The sequence below is a fragment of the Arachis ipaensis genome, chromosome B10, assembly GCF_059453495.1.
Source record: "Arachis ipaensis isolate K30076 ecotype BB chromosome B10, ASM5945349v1, whole genome shotgun sequence".
Classification (NCBI taxonomy): Eukaryota; Viridiplantae; Streptophyta; class Magnoliopsida; order Fabales; family Fabaceae; genus Arachis; species Arachis ipaensis.
Window position 1 is genome coordinate 93,399,827 of NC_142435.1, and position 12,941 is coordinate 93,412,767.

At 39.0% G+C, this 12,941-nt stretch overlaps 1 non-coding gene across 1 annotated transcript; it reads right to left on the bottom strand.

The window, feature by feature from the left end:
- Positions 1-5,250: 5,250 nt before the first annotated feature.
- LOC148580899 (small nucleolar RNA R71) lies at positions 5,251-5,358 on the bottom strand. Its single transcript, XR_015896895.1, has one exon. It is a non-coding gene; the product is annotated as a small nucleolar RNA R71 (small nucleolar RNA).
- Positions 5,359-12,941: the final 7,583 nt, after the last annotated feature.

Consider the following 12,941-nt stretch of genomic DNA (forward strand, 5'->3'; position numbering starts at 1 on the left):
GAGAGGAGGTCAGGCTGGCATATGCCCTGGCTTGCCACGCCCAATGCTGGGCGTGCCACGCCCATAGTTGGGCTCAAAATCACTCCTCTGGAACTTAAGCCTGGCGTGCCACACCCAAAATACCAAGTGGCACGCCCTCTTTGACATCTTGGCTTCACAAACTTGGCGTGCCATGCCCATGTAAAATTCTTCAACCTTCTTTGCTAGAATGTTGGCTTGGCGTGCCACGCCCATAGCTTCAAGTGGCACGCCCATTGTTGAAAGTTAGTTCAAAAGCTTGGTGTGCCACGCCCAGAGCTTCAAGTGGCACGTCTAGCTTCACACGCCCATCCTTATTTGTTGTTTTTCTTCCCTTTTTGTTGCTCTTATCACCTGAAATTCAGCACAACCTATTTCAAAGCAATGTACCATAATATATATCATTTGGTTCATGAAATTACATTGATAAATTAGATTATGCTCTTTTTATGGTTCTTTTAGATAATAAAAAAGGTACATAATGCGCAGTTACGGGATAATGGTCCTTGATGAAGGGGGTATGCAGCATTAAAATCCCAGCCAAAATTTCGGAAGTTATCATAACAATATGAACTATTTTATGGCTCTGGAAGGTATTTGTTCATACCCTGGGTCAAGCTGTCCGACTCGGGATGTGTAGCGACAAGACAACCGACCTCTTTAGGTCAGACTACCTGACCTCTTCTTAAAGAGCTCGGCCAAATTACCAGGAAAGCCCAGTAAAGGGCCCAAATAGAGGAACACGATCCAAATCCAAAGGCAGTCTAAGCCTATAGAGATAAAGGCGGTTCCCTTGAAGATAAGCTGACCTCACCCAAAGATAAGATAAGATAAGATAAGATAACTAACTTATCTTATCTAAAAAGGTCACTCCACACCATTATAAATACACTGGAGCACCCAGGTATAACTCATACTCTGATTCTACTAAAAACCTGCTTAATACCCTTGCTAACTTAAGCATCGGAGTCCCTTGCAGGTACCACCACCCTCCGGTGACAAAGGATCAGCAGTGCAGCCAGTCCAACAAGTCGGACACGACAGCTTCGGCCGCCATCCACCAGCCGGACACGTCATTGATGAGCGGATAATTTATACGCTTTTTGGCATTGTTTTTAGTATGTTTTTAGTAGGATCTAGCTACTTTAAGGGATGTTTTTATTAGTTTTTATGTTAAATTCACATTTCTGGACTTTACTATGAGTTTGTGTGTTTTTCTGTGATTTCAGATATTTTCTGGCTGAAATTGAGGGACTTGAGCAAAAATCAGATTCAGAGGTTGAAGAAGGACTGCTGATGCTGTTGGATTCTGACCTCCCTGCACTCAAAGTGGATTTTCTGGAGCTACAGAGATCCAAACGGCGCCCTTCCAATTGCGTTGGAAAGTAGACATCTAGGGCTTTCCAGCAATATATAATAGTTCATACTTTGGTCGAGTTTAGACGACGCAAAAGGGCGTTGAACGCCAGTTCTACGCTGCAGTCTGGAGTTAAACGCCAGAAACACGTCACAAACCAGAGTTGAACGCCAGCAACACGTTACAAACTGGCGTTCAACTCCAGAAGTAGCCACTGCACGTGTAACATTCAAGCTCAGCCCAAGCACACACCAAGTGGGCCCCGGAAGTGGATTTATGCATCAATTACTTACTTCTGTAAACCCTAGTAGCTAGTTTAGTATAAATAGGACTTCTTACTATTGTATTAGACATCTTATGATTTTTAGTTCATCTTTTGAACCATCTTCGGATCATCTTGGGACGTTTAGTTCTTAGATCATGGGGGCTGGCCATTCGGCCATGCCTGAACCTTTCACATATGTATTTTTCAATGGTAGAGTTTCTACACACCATAGATTACGGTGTGGAGCTCTGCTGTTCCTCAAGGATTAATACAAAGTACTACTGTTTTTCTATTCAATTCAACTTATTTCACTTCTAAGATATTCATTCACACTTCAATATGATGGATGTGATGACCGTGATAGTCATCATCATTCTCAACTTATGAACGCGTGCCTGACAACCACTTCCGTTCTACCTTAGATTGAATGGATATCTCTTGGATATCTAATACAGGAGACCGAGTCCGAGATATTAGAATCTTCGTGGTATAAGTTAGAACCCATGGATGGCCATTCCTGAGATCCGGAAAGTCTAAACCTTGTCTGTGGTATTCTGAGTAGGATCTGGGAAGGGATGGCTGTGACGAACTTCAAACTTGCGAGTACTGGTTGTAGTGACAGACGCAAAAGGATAGTAAATCCTTTTCCAGTATGATCGAGAACCTCCAGATGATTAGCCATGCCATGACAGAGCATTTGGACCATTTTCACAGAGAGGATGGGATGTAGCCATTGACAACGGTGATGCCCTTACAGAAAGCTTGCCATGGAAAGGAGTAAGACTGATTGGATGAAGACAGCGGGAAAGCAGAGATTCAGAGGAACGAAAGCATCTCTATACGCTTATCTGAAATTCTCACCAATGAATTACATAAGTATTTCTATCTTTATCTTCCATTTATTTATTATTTATTTTCGAAAACTCCATAACCATTTGATATCCGCCTGACTGAGATTTACAAGGTGACCATAGCTTGCTTCATACCGACAATCTCCGTGGGATCGACCCTTACTCACGTAAGGTTTTATTACTTGGACGACCCAGTGCACTTGCTGGTTAGTTGTGCGAAGTTGTGAAGTTATGTTTGGACCATGGTATTGTGCACCAGTTGTTGGCGCCATTGCCAGGGAGAGAACGAACAACAAATTTTACAACCTCTGAGTAACAATTTCGCATACCAAGTTTTTGGCGCCGTTGCCGGGGATTGTTTGAGTTTGGACAACTGACGGTTCATCATGTTGCTCAGATTAGGTAATTTTCTTCTTATTTTGTTTTCAAAAAAATTTTCAAAAATTTCTTCAAAAATCTTTCAAAAAAAAAATCTTTCAAAAATTTCTCATCTGTTTTCGAAAATTATTCTAAAATTTTTTTAAGAATGAATTCTAGTGTTTCATGAAGCATGTTAAAGCCTGGCTGGCTGTAAAGCCAGGTCTAATTCTTTTGGATAGGGGCTTCCAACCATCAGCATAGAGGCAAGTTAATTTGAATATCAGCTGTTGCATGCCTGATTTATATCCTAAAGCTGACTGGCTATTAAGCCATGTCTAACCCTCAGATTGGAGCTTTAGACTAAGAGTGCAAGATTCCTGGAATTCATATTAAAAATTTTGGAATCCTTATTTTTTCTTTTTCACACTAATTTTCAAAAAAAAATCCAAAAAATCATAAAATCATAAAAATCAAAAAATATTTCATGTTTCTTGTTTGAGTCTTGAGTCAATTTTAAGTTTGGTGTCAATTGCATGTTTCAAAGTTTGCATAAAATTTTCGAAAAATTCATGCATTCATAGTGTTCTTCATGATCTTCAAGTTGTTCTTGGTAAGTCTTCTTGTTTGATCTTGATGTTTTCTTGTTTTGTGTCTTTTCTTGTTTTTCATGTATATTTTTGCATTCATAGTGTCTGAACATGAAAGATTTCTAAGTTTGGTGTCTTGCATGTTTTCTTTGCATATAAAATTTTTTAAAAATAAGTTCTTGATGTTCATCATGATCTTCAAAGTGTTCTTGGTGTTCATCTTGACATTCATAGCATTCTTGCATGCATTCATTCTTTTGATCCATAACTTTCATGCATTGAGTCTTTTTCATGTTTTTCTCTTTCATCATTAAAAATTCAAAAATAAAAAAAATATCTTTCCCTTTTTCACTCATAAATTTCGAAAATTTGAGTTGACTTTTTCAAAACTTTTTAAAATTTAGTTGTTTCTTAGGAGTCAAATCAAATTTTCAATTTAAAAATCTTATCTTTTTCAAATCTTTTTCAAAAATCATATCTTTTCCATTTTTTTTCGAAAATTTCAAAAATCTTTTTCAAAATATTTTCAAAATCTTTTTCTTATTTTTATATCATATTTTCGAAAATATCATCAACAATTAATGTTTTGATTCAAAAATTTCAAGTTTGTTACTTACTTGTTAAGAAAGATTCAAACTTTAAGTTCTAGAATCATATCTTGTAATTTCTTGTGAATCAAGTCATTAATTGTGATTTTAAAAATCAAATCTTTTTCAAAACTAATTTCAATCATATCTTTTAAAAAATATCTTTCTATCTTATTTTTTTTAAAATATCTTTTCTAACTTCTTATCTTCTTATCTTTTAAAAATTGATTTTCAAAATTTTTTTCAACTAAGTAATTGACTTTTTGTTTGTTACTTATCTTTTTCAAAACTACCTAACTAACTCTCTCTCTCTAATTTTTGAAAATATCTTCCCTCTTTTTCAAAAAAAAAAAAATTTCTTTTTAATTAACTAATTGTTTCAATTTTTAATTTTAATTTGATTTCATTCCTAATTTTCGAAAATCACTAACCCCTTTTCAAAATTTTATTTTCGAAAATCCTCTTTCTCTCTCATCTCCTTCTATTTATTTATTCATCTACTAACACTTCATCTCACACAAATTCGAACCCCCTCTTCCATCTGTGTTCGAATCTTCTCTACTTCCCTTCTTTACATTACATTCTTTTCTTCTACTCACACAGGGAACCTCTATACCTGGGCAAAAAGGATCCCTATTATTATTATTTTTCTGTTCCCTCTTTTTCATATGAGCAAGAGTAAAGACAAGAAGATTCTTGTTGAAGCAGACCCTGAACCTGAAAGGACTCTGAAGAGGAAACTAAGAGAAGCTAAAATACAACAATCCAGAGATAACCTTTCAGAAATTTTCGAACAGGAAGAGGAGATGGCATCCGAAAATAATAATAATGCAAGGAAAATGCTTGGTGACTTTACTGCACCTAATTCCAATTTACATGGAAGAAGCATCTCAATTCCTGCCATTGGAGCAACCAATTTTGAGCTTAAGCCTCAACTAATTTTGAGCTTAAGCCTCAACTAGTTTCTCTAATGCAACAAAATTGCAATCTTCATAGACTTCCATCTGAAGATCCCTTTCAGTTCTTAACTAAATTCTTGCAGATATGTGATACTGTTAAGACTAATGGAGTAGATCCTGAAGTCTACAGGCTCATGCTTTTTCCTTTTGCTGTAAGAGACAGAGCTAGAGTGTGGTTGGACTCTCAACCCAAAGATAGCCTGAACTCTTGGGATAAGCTGGTCACGACTTTCTTAGCCAAGTTCTTTCCTCCTCAAAAGCTTAGTAAGCTTAGAGGGGATGTCCAAACCTTCAGATAGAAGGAAGGTGAATCCCTCTATGAAGCTTGGGAGAGATACAAGCAACTGACCAAAAAGTGTCCTTCTGACATGCTTTCAGAATGGACCATCCTGGATATATTCTATGATGGTCTGTCTGAATTAGCTAAGATGTCATTGGATACTTCTGCAGGTGGATCCATTCACCTAAAGAAAATGCCTACAGAAGCTCAAGAACTCATTGACATGGTTGCTAACAACCAGTTTATGTACACTTCTGAGAGGAATCCTGTGAGTAATGGGACGCCTCAGAAGAAGGGAGTTCTTGAAATTGATACTCTGAATGCCATATTGGCTCAGAATAAAATATAGACTCAGCAAGTCAATATGATTTCTCAGAGTCTGAATGGAATGCAAAATGCATCCAACAGTACTCAAGAGGCATCTTCTGAAGAAGAAGCTTATGATCCTGAGAACCCTGCAATAGCAGAGGTGAATTATATGGGTGAACCATATGGAAACACCTATAATCCCTCATGGAGAAATCAACCAAATCTCTCATGGAAGGATGAACAAAAGGCTCAACAAGGCTTTAATAATGGTGGAAGAAACAGGTTTAGCAATAGCAAGCCTTTTCCATCATCCACTCAGCAACAGACAGAGAACTCTGAACAAAATACATCTAATTTAGCAAACTTAGTCTCTAATCTATCTAAGGCCACTGTGAGTTTCATGAGTGAAACAAGGTCCTCCATTAGAAATTTGGAAGCACAAGTGGGCCAGCTGAGTAAAAGGATCACTGAAATCCCTTCTAGTACTCTCCCAAGCAATACAGAAGAAAACCCAAATGGAGAGTGCAAGGCCATTGAATTGACCATCATGGCCGAACCCACAAGAGAGGAGAAGGACGTGAATCCCAAGGAGGAAGACCTCCTGGGACGTCCAGTGTTCAATAAGGAGTTTCTCTTTGAGGAACCGAAGGACTCTGAGGCTCATCTAGAGACCATAGAGATTCCATTAAACCTTCTTACGCCCTTCATGAGCTCTGATGAGTATTCTTCTTCTGAAGAGAATGAGGATGTCACTGAAGAACAAGTTGCCAAGTACCTTGGTGCAATCATGAAGCTAAATGCCAATTTATTTGGTAATAAGACTTGGGAAGATGAACCTCCCCTGTTCACCAATGAATTAAATGCATTGGATCAACTGAGATTGCCTCAGAAGAAACAGGATCCTGGAAAGTTCCTAATACCTTGTACCATAGGCATCATGACCTTTGAGAAGGCTCTATGTGACCTTGGGTCAGGAATAATCCTCATGCCACTCTCTGTAATGGAGAAACTGGGAATCTTTGAGGTGCAAGCTGCTAGAATCTCATTAGAGATGGCAGACAATTCCAGAAAACAGGCTTATGGACAAGTAGAGGACATGTTAGTAAAGGTTGAAGGCCTTTTCATCCCTGCTGATTTCATAATCCTAGATACTGGGAAGGATGAGGATGAATCCATCATTCTTGGAAGACCCTTCCTAGCCACAGCAAGAGCTGCGATTGATGTTAACAGAGGTGAACTAGTCCTTCAGTTGAATGAGGACTCCCTTGAGTTTAAAACTCAAGGACATCCTTCTGTAAACATGGAAAAGAGGCACAGTAAGCTTCTTTCAAAATAGAGTCAACCAGAGCCCCCACAGTCAAACTCTAAGTTTGGTGTTGGGAGGCCATAACCAAACTCTAAGTTTGGTGTTGAACTCCCATATCCAAACTCTAAGTTTGGTGTTGGGAAGTCTCAACAATGCTCTGAACATCTGTGAGGCTCCATGAGAGCCCACTGTCAAGCTATTGACATTAAAGAAGCGCTTGTTGGGAGGCAACCCAATTTTTATTTATCTAATTTTATTTTTATTTTTATTGTTCTTTCATGTTTTATTAGGTTCATGATCATGTGGAGTCACAAAATAAATAAAAAATTAAAAACAGAATCGAAAACAGCAGAAGAAAAATCACACCCAGGAGGAAGGGCTTATTGGCGTTTAAACGCCAGTAAGGAGCATCTGGCTGGCGTTCAACGCCAGAACAGAGCATGGAGCTGGCGCTGAACGCAAGAAACAAGCATAGAACTGGCGTTCAATGCCAGAAACATGCTGCATCTGGGCGTTGAACGCCCAGAACAAGCATCAGTTCGGCGTTTAAACGCCAGAATTGCATGCAAAGGCATTTCACATGCCTAATTGGTGCAGGGATGTAAATCCTTGACACCTCAAGATCTGTGGACCTCACAGGATCATCTCAGGATCTGTGAACCCCACAGGATCCCCACCTTCCCTCCTCATAATCCTAGTTTTTTTTCCACATCTTCTTCTTCATCTATTCTTTCTTCTCCTGCTCGAGGGCGAGCAACACTCTAAGTTTGGTGTGGTAAAATCATTGCTTATTTTGCTTTTCCATAACCATTGATGGCACCTAAGGCCAGAGAAACCTCAAAAAAAAAAAAAAAGAGAAGAGGAAAGGGAAGACAAAAGCTTCCACCTCTAAGTCATGGGAGATGGAGAGATTCATGTAAAGGATCTATAGCTCAGTGGTAGAACATTTGACTACAAATCAAGAGATCCCTGAGATACCTCAGGGGATACATTTTCCCCCACACTATTATTGGGAGCAACTAAGGATAGGAGCACCAAAATCACTAGGGATCAAGCAACAGAAACAAGGAAGAGACATAGAAGAGCTCAAGGACATCATTGGTTCCTCAAGGAGAAAACGCCACCATCACTAAGGTGGACTCATTCCTTGTTCTTAAACTTTCTGTTTTTCGTTTTCTTATGTTAAATGTTTATCTATGTTTATGTCTTTATTACATGATCATTAATGTCTAAGTGTCTATGCCTTAAAGTAGTGAATATGAATCCATCACCTCTCTTAAATGAAAAATGTTTTTAATTCAAAAGAACAAGAAGTACATGAGTTTTGAATTTATTCTTGAACTTAGTTTAATTATATTGATGTGGTGACAAAACTTTTTGTTTTCTGAATGAATGCTTGAACAGTGCATATGTCTTTTGAAGTTGTTGTTTAAGAATGTTAAATATGTTGGCTCTTGAAAGAATGATGAACAGGAGACATGTTATTTGATAATCTGAAAAATCATAAAAATGATTCTTGAAGCAAGAAAAAGCAGTGAATACAAAAGCTTGCAGAAAAAAATAGAAAAGAAAAAAAAATAGCGAAAAAAATAGAAAGAAAAAGAAAAAGCAAGCAGAAAAAGCCAAAGCTCTTAAAACCAAAAGGCAAGAGCAAAAAGCCAATAGCCCTTAAAACCAAAAGGCAAGGGTAATAAAAAAGATCCCAAGGCTTTGAGCATCAGTGGATAGGAGGGCCTAAAGGAATAAAATCCTGGCCTAAACGGCTAAACCAAGCTGTCCCTAACCATGTGCTTGTGGCGTGAAGGTGTCAAGTGAAAACTTGAGACTGAGCGGTTAAAGTCAAGGTCCAAAGCAAAAAAAAAAAAAAAACAGAGTGCGCTTAAGAACCCTGGACACCTCTAATTGGGGACTTTAGGAAAGCTGAGTCACAATCTGAAAAGGTTCACCCAGTTATGTGTCTGTGGCATTTATGTATCCGATGGTAATACTGGAAAACAAAGTGCTTAGGGCCACGGCCAAGACTCATAAAGTAGCTGTGTTCAAGAATCAACATACTGAACTAGGAGAATCAATAACACTATCTGAACTCTGAGTTCCTAATAGATGCCAATCATTCTGAACCTCAATGGATAAAGTGAGATGCCAAAACTATTCAAGAGGCAAAAAGCTACAAGTCCCGCTCATTTAATTGGAGCTATGTTTCATTGATAGTTTGGAATTTATAGTATATTCTCTTCTTTTTATCCTATTTGATTTTCAGTTGCTTGGGGACAAGCAACAATTTAAGTTTGGTGTTGTGATGAGCGGATAATTTATACGCTTTTTGGCATTGTTTTTAGTATGTTTTAGTAGGATCTAGCTACTTTTAGGGATGTTTTTATTAGTTTTTATGTTAAATTCACATTTCTGGACTTTACTATGAGTTTGTGTATTTTTCTGTGATTTCAGGTATTTTCTGGCTGAAATTGAGGGACTTGAGCAAAAATCAGATTCAGAGGTTGAAGAAGGACTGCTGATGCTGTTGGATTCTGACCTTCCTGCACTCAAAGTGGATTTTCTGGAGCTACAGAGATCAACACGGCACGCTTCCAATTGTGTTAGAAAGTAGACATCTAGGGCTTTCCAGCAATATATAATAGTCCATACTTTGCTCGAGTTTAGATGACGTAAAAGGGCGTTGAACGCCAGTTCTACGATGCAGTCTGGAGCTAAACGCCAGAAACACGTCACAAACCAGAGTCGAACGCCAGAAACACGTTACAAACTGGCGTTCAACTCCAGAAGAAGCCTCTGCACGTGTAACATTCAAGCTCAGCCCAAGCACACACCAAGTGGGCCCCGGAAGTGGATTTATGCATCAATTACTTACTTCTGTAAACCCTAGTAGCTAGTTTAGTATAAATAGGACTTCTTACTATTGTATTAGACATCTTATGATTTTTAGTTCATCTTTTGAACCATCTTCGGATCATCTTGGGACGTTTAGTTCTTAGATCATGGGGGTTGGCCATTCGGCCATGCCTGAACCTTTCACTTATGTATTTTTCAACGGTAGAGTTTCTACACACCATAGATTAAGGGGTGGAGCTCTGCTGTTCCTCAAGGATTAATGCAAAGTACTACTATTTTTCTATTCAATTCAACTTATTCCGCCTCTAAGATATTCATTCGCACTTCAATATGATGGACGTGATGATCGTGACAGTCATCATCATTCTCAACTTATGAACGTGTGCCTGACAACCACTTCCGTTCTACCTTAGATTGAATGGATATCTCTTGGATATCTAATACAGGGGACTGAGTCCGAGATATTAGAATCTTCGTGGTATAAGTTAGAACCCATGGATGGCCATTCCTGAGATCTGGAAAGTCTAAACCTTGTCTGTGGTATTTCGAGTAGGATCTGGGAAGGGATGGCTGTGACGAACTTCAAACTCACGAGTGCTGGGCGTAGTGACAGACGCAAAAGGATAGTAAATCCTATTCCAGTATGATTGAGAACCTCCAGATGATTAGCCATGCCATGACAGAGCATTTGGACCATTTTCACAGAGAGGATGGGATGTAGCCATTGACAACGGTGATGCCCTTACAGAAAGCTTGCCATGGAAAGGAGTAAGACTGATTGGATGAAGACAGCGGGAAAGCAGAGATTCAGAGGAACGAAAGCATCTCTATACGCTTATCTGAAATTCTCACCAATGAATTACATAAGTATTGGGATCAAGAGATATTGCATTCTCCGGATTAATTGATTTTATCTCATCTTCAATCATGCAACTCATTGACCTCTTGGCAATCATGATTGATTGAGCCCCAATCCCTTGGTGACTCAATCTCTCAAATCTTGATCAATAGCCAATTCCTTGGTCTAATTGCTCATGAGAAGAGATGAAGAATGGTCCCTGATTATACCACACATCATCATAGGTCCAAGTAGAGGGAGGATTATATGTCACCATATCCAAACACCAAAACCCAAATCCTACTCAAGTGTGAGAAAGAATTTCAAGCATGGTTTTATGTTTCCTCTTCTAAGGTTCCCATAAAACCCAATTACATTCAATCTCTTTTCCAAGATAATTGAATGCTAGAATGAAGAATGAAATTCTTTCTAGTAAATCAAAGAGAGATGAAGAGAAGAAGAAAAATAAAAACAATCAATCCATTGAAAAATAATAGAGCGCTCTTTCCCAATGGAAAGAGTTAGTAATTCATAACTAAATTATTTACAAAGTAAGAAAGAAAAGAGAAGAAACTGATGGTGAATAGAGAGGGTCCGAAGACTTCGCCCAATCCATCTATGACTAATTCTATGAAACTAAGGCCTTTATATAGGCTCCCTTAAATTACAAACTTAAATGAAATTAAAAGTAAATTACAATGAAATGAAAATAAACTATTCTAGATTCTTCTTGTGGCCTTGATTGATTGATAAGTGTGGCTTGAGAGTTAGAGTGGGCTTGATTGAAGGTTGGAGGCTACAGGAAGAAGTTGGCATGTGGTTTCAAGTGCCACTCCACTTGATTTTGCCCTTTAGAGTATGACCCACTTTGTAATGTTGAAAGTATGGAGTTGGTTGGGCCTCAAAATGAATGTCCACTATGAAGTGTTATATATTATTGAAAAGCCCTGGATGTTAGCTTTCCAACGCTTTTGAAATCAACTCATTTAGACCTCTGTAGCTCAAGTTATGCCCATTTGAAGGTGGATAGGTCATTCTGTTAGGTAGCCTAGCGTGCCACGCCCACTTCTGGCATGCCACGTCCCATATGTTGTGAAGCTGGCGTGCCACGCCCAAAACTGGCTTGCCATGCCTTAATGGTGCACCAAAATCTCCTCTCTGGCCATTTGAACTGGCGTGCCACGCCCAGAATTCGAAGTGGCACGCCCATTATGAAAACAGAGCTAGCGTGCCACGCCTTCAATATCAAGTGGCACGCCCAGGTTTTGAAACGTTAATATAATGGCCTTTTTCACCTCTCGTTTTAATGTCCATCCTAAAGTATTATATATCGTTGGAAAGCTCTTGATATCAGCTTTCCAACGCCACCAAGATCACATCATTTGGACCTCTACAACTGAAGTTATGTTCCTTTGAAGATGAAGAGATCAGGCTGGTAACTCTGCAGTGACGTATTTTTCTCCATGTATTTTCGGGGTCAATATCTTCATCCATTCCAGTGTCAATTATAAAGTGTTATATATGGTTCAAAAGCCCTGGATTTCTACTTTATAATGGCACTGGAATCATCTCATTTGGAGTTGTGTAGCTCAAGATATCTTCATTTGAATGAGAGGAGGTCAGGCTAGCATATGCCCCGGCGTGCCACGCCCAATGCTTGGCGTGCCACGCCCATAGTGGGGCTCAAAATCACTCCTCTGGAACTTAAGCCTGGCGTGCCACACCCAAAACACCAAGTGGCATGCCCTCTTTGATATCTTGGCTTCACAAACTTGGCGTGCCACACCCATAGCACCAAGTGGCACGCCCATGTAAAATTCTTCAACCTTCTTTGCTGGAATGTTGGCTTGGCGTGCCACGCCCATAGCTTCAAGTGGCACGCCCATTGTTGAAAGTTAGTTCAAAAGCTTGGTGTGCCACGCCCAGAGCTTCAAGTGGCACGCCCAGCTTCACACGCCCATCCTTATTTGTTGTTTTCCTTCCCTTTTTTTTGCTCTTATCACCTGAAATTCAACACAACCTATTTCAAAGCAATGTACCATATTATATATCATTTGGTTCATGAAATTACATTGATAAATGAGATTATGCTCTTTTTATGGTTCTTTTAGATAAGAAAAAGGGTACATGATGCGCAGTCATCAACGCGTGACAAGCGGCACGTGACCAACTTAAAGCCAATATGCTGGGGGTGATTTCTGAGCTCAAGGAGGCCCAAATCCAACTGATGAAGGAATTTTCATTGGTAAAGAAATTCACAAAAAATTCTCGTTGCAAGTATGGTTTCTAAACCAACAAACAATCCTCTCATGAAAAAATTTGGTTGTCACAAGTAACAAACCCCAATAAAAATAATAACCGAAGTATTCAAACC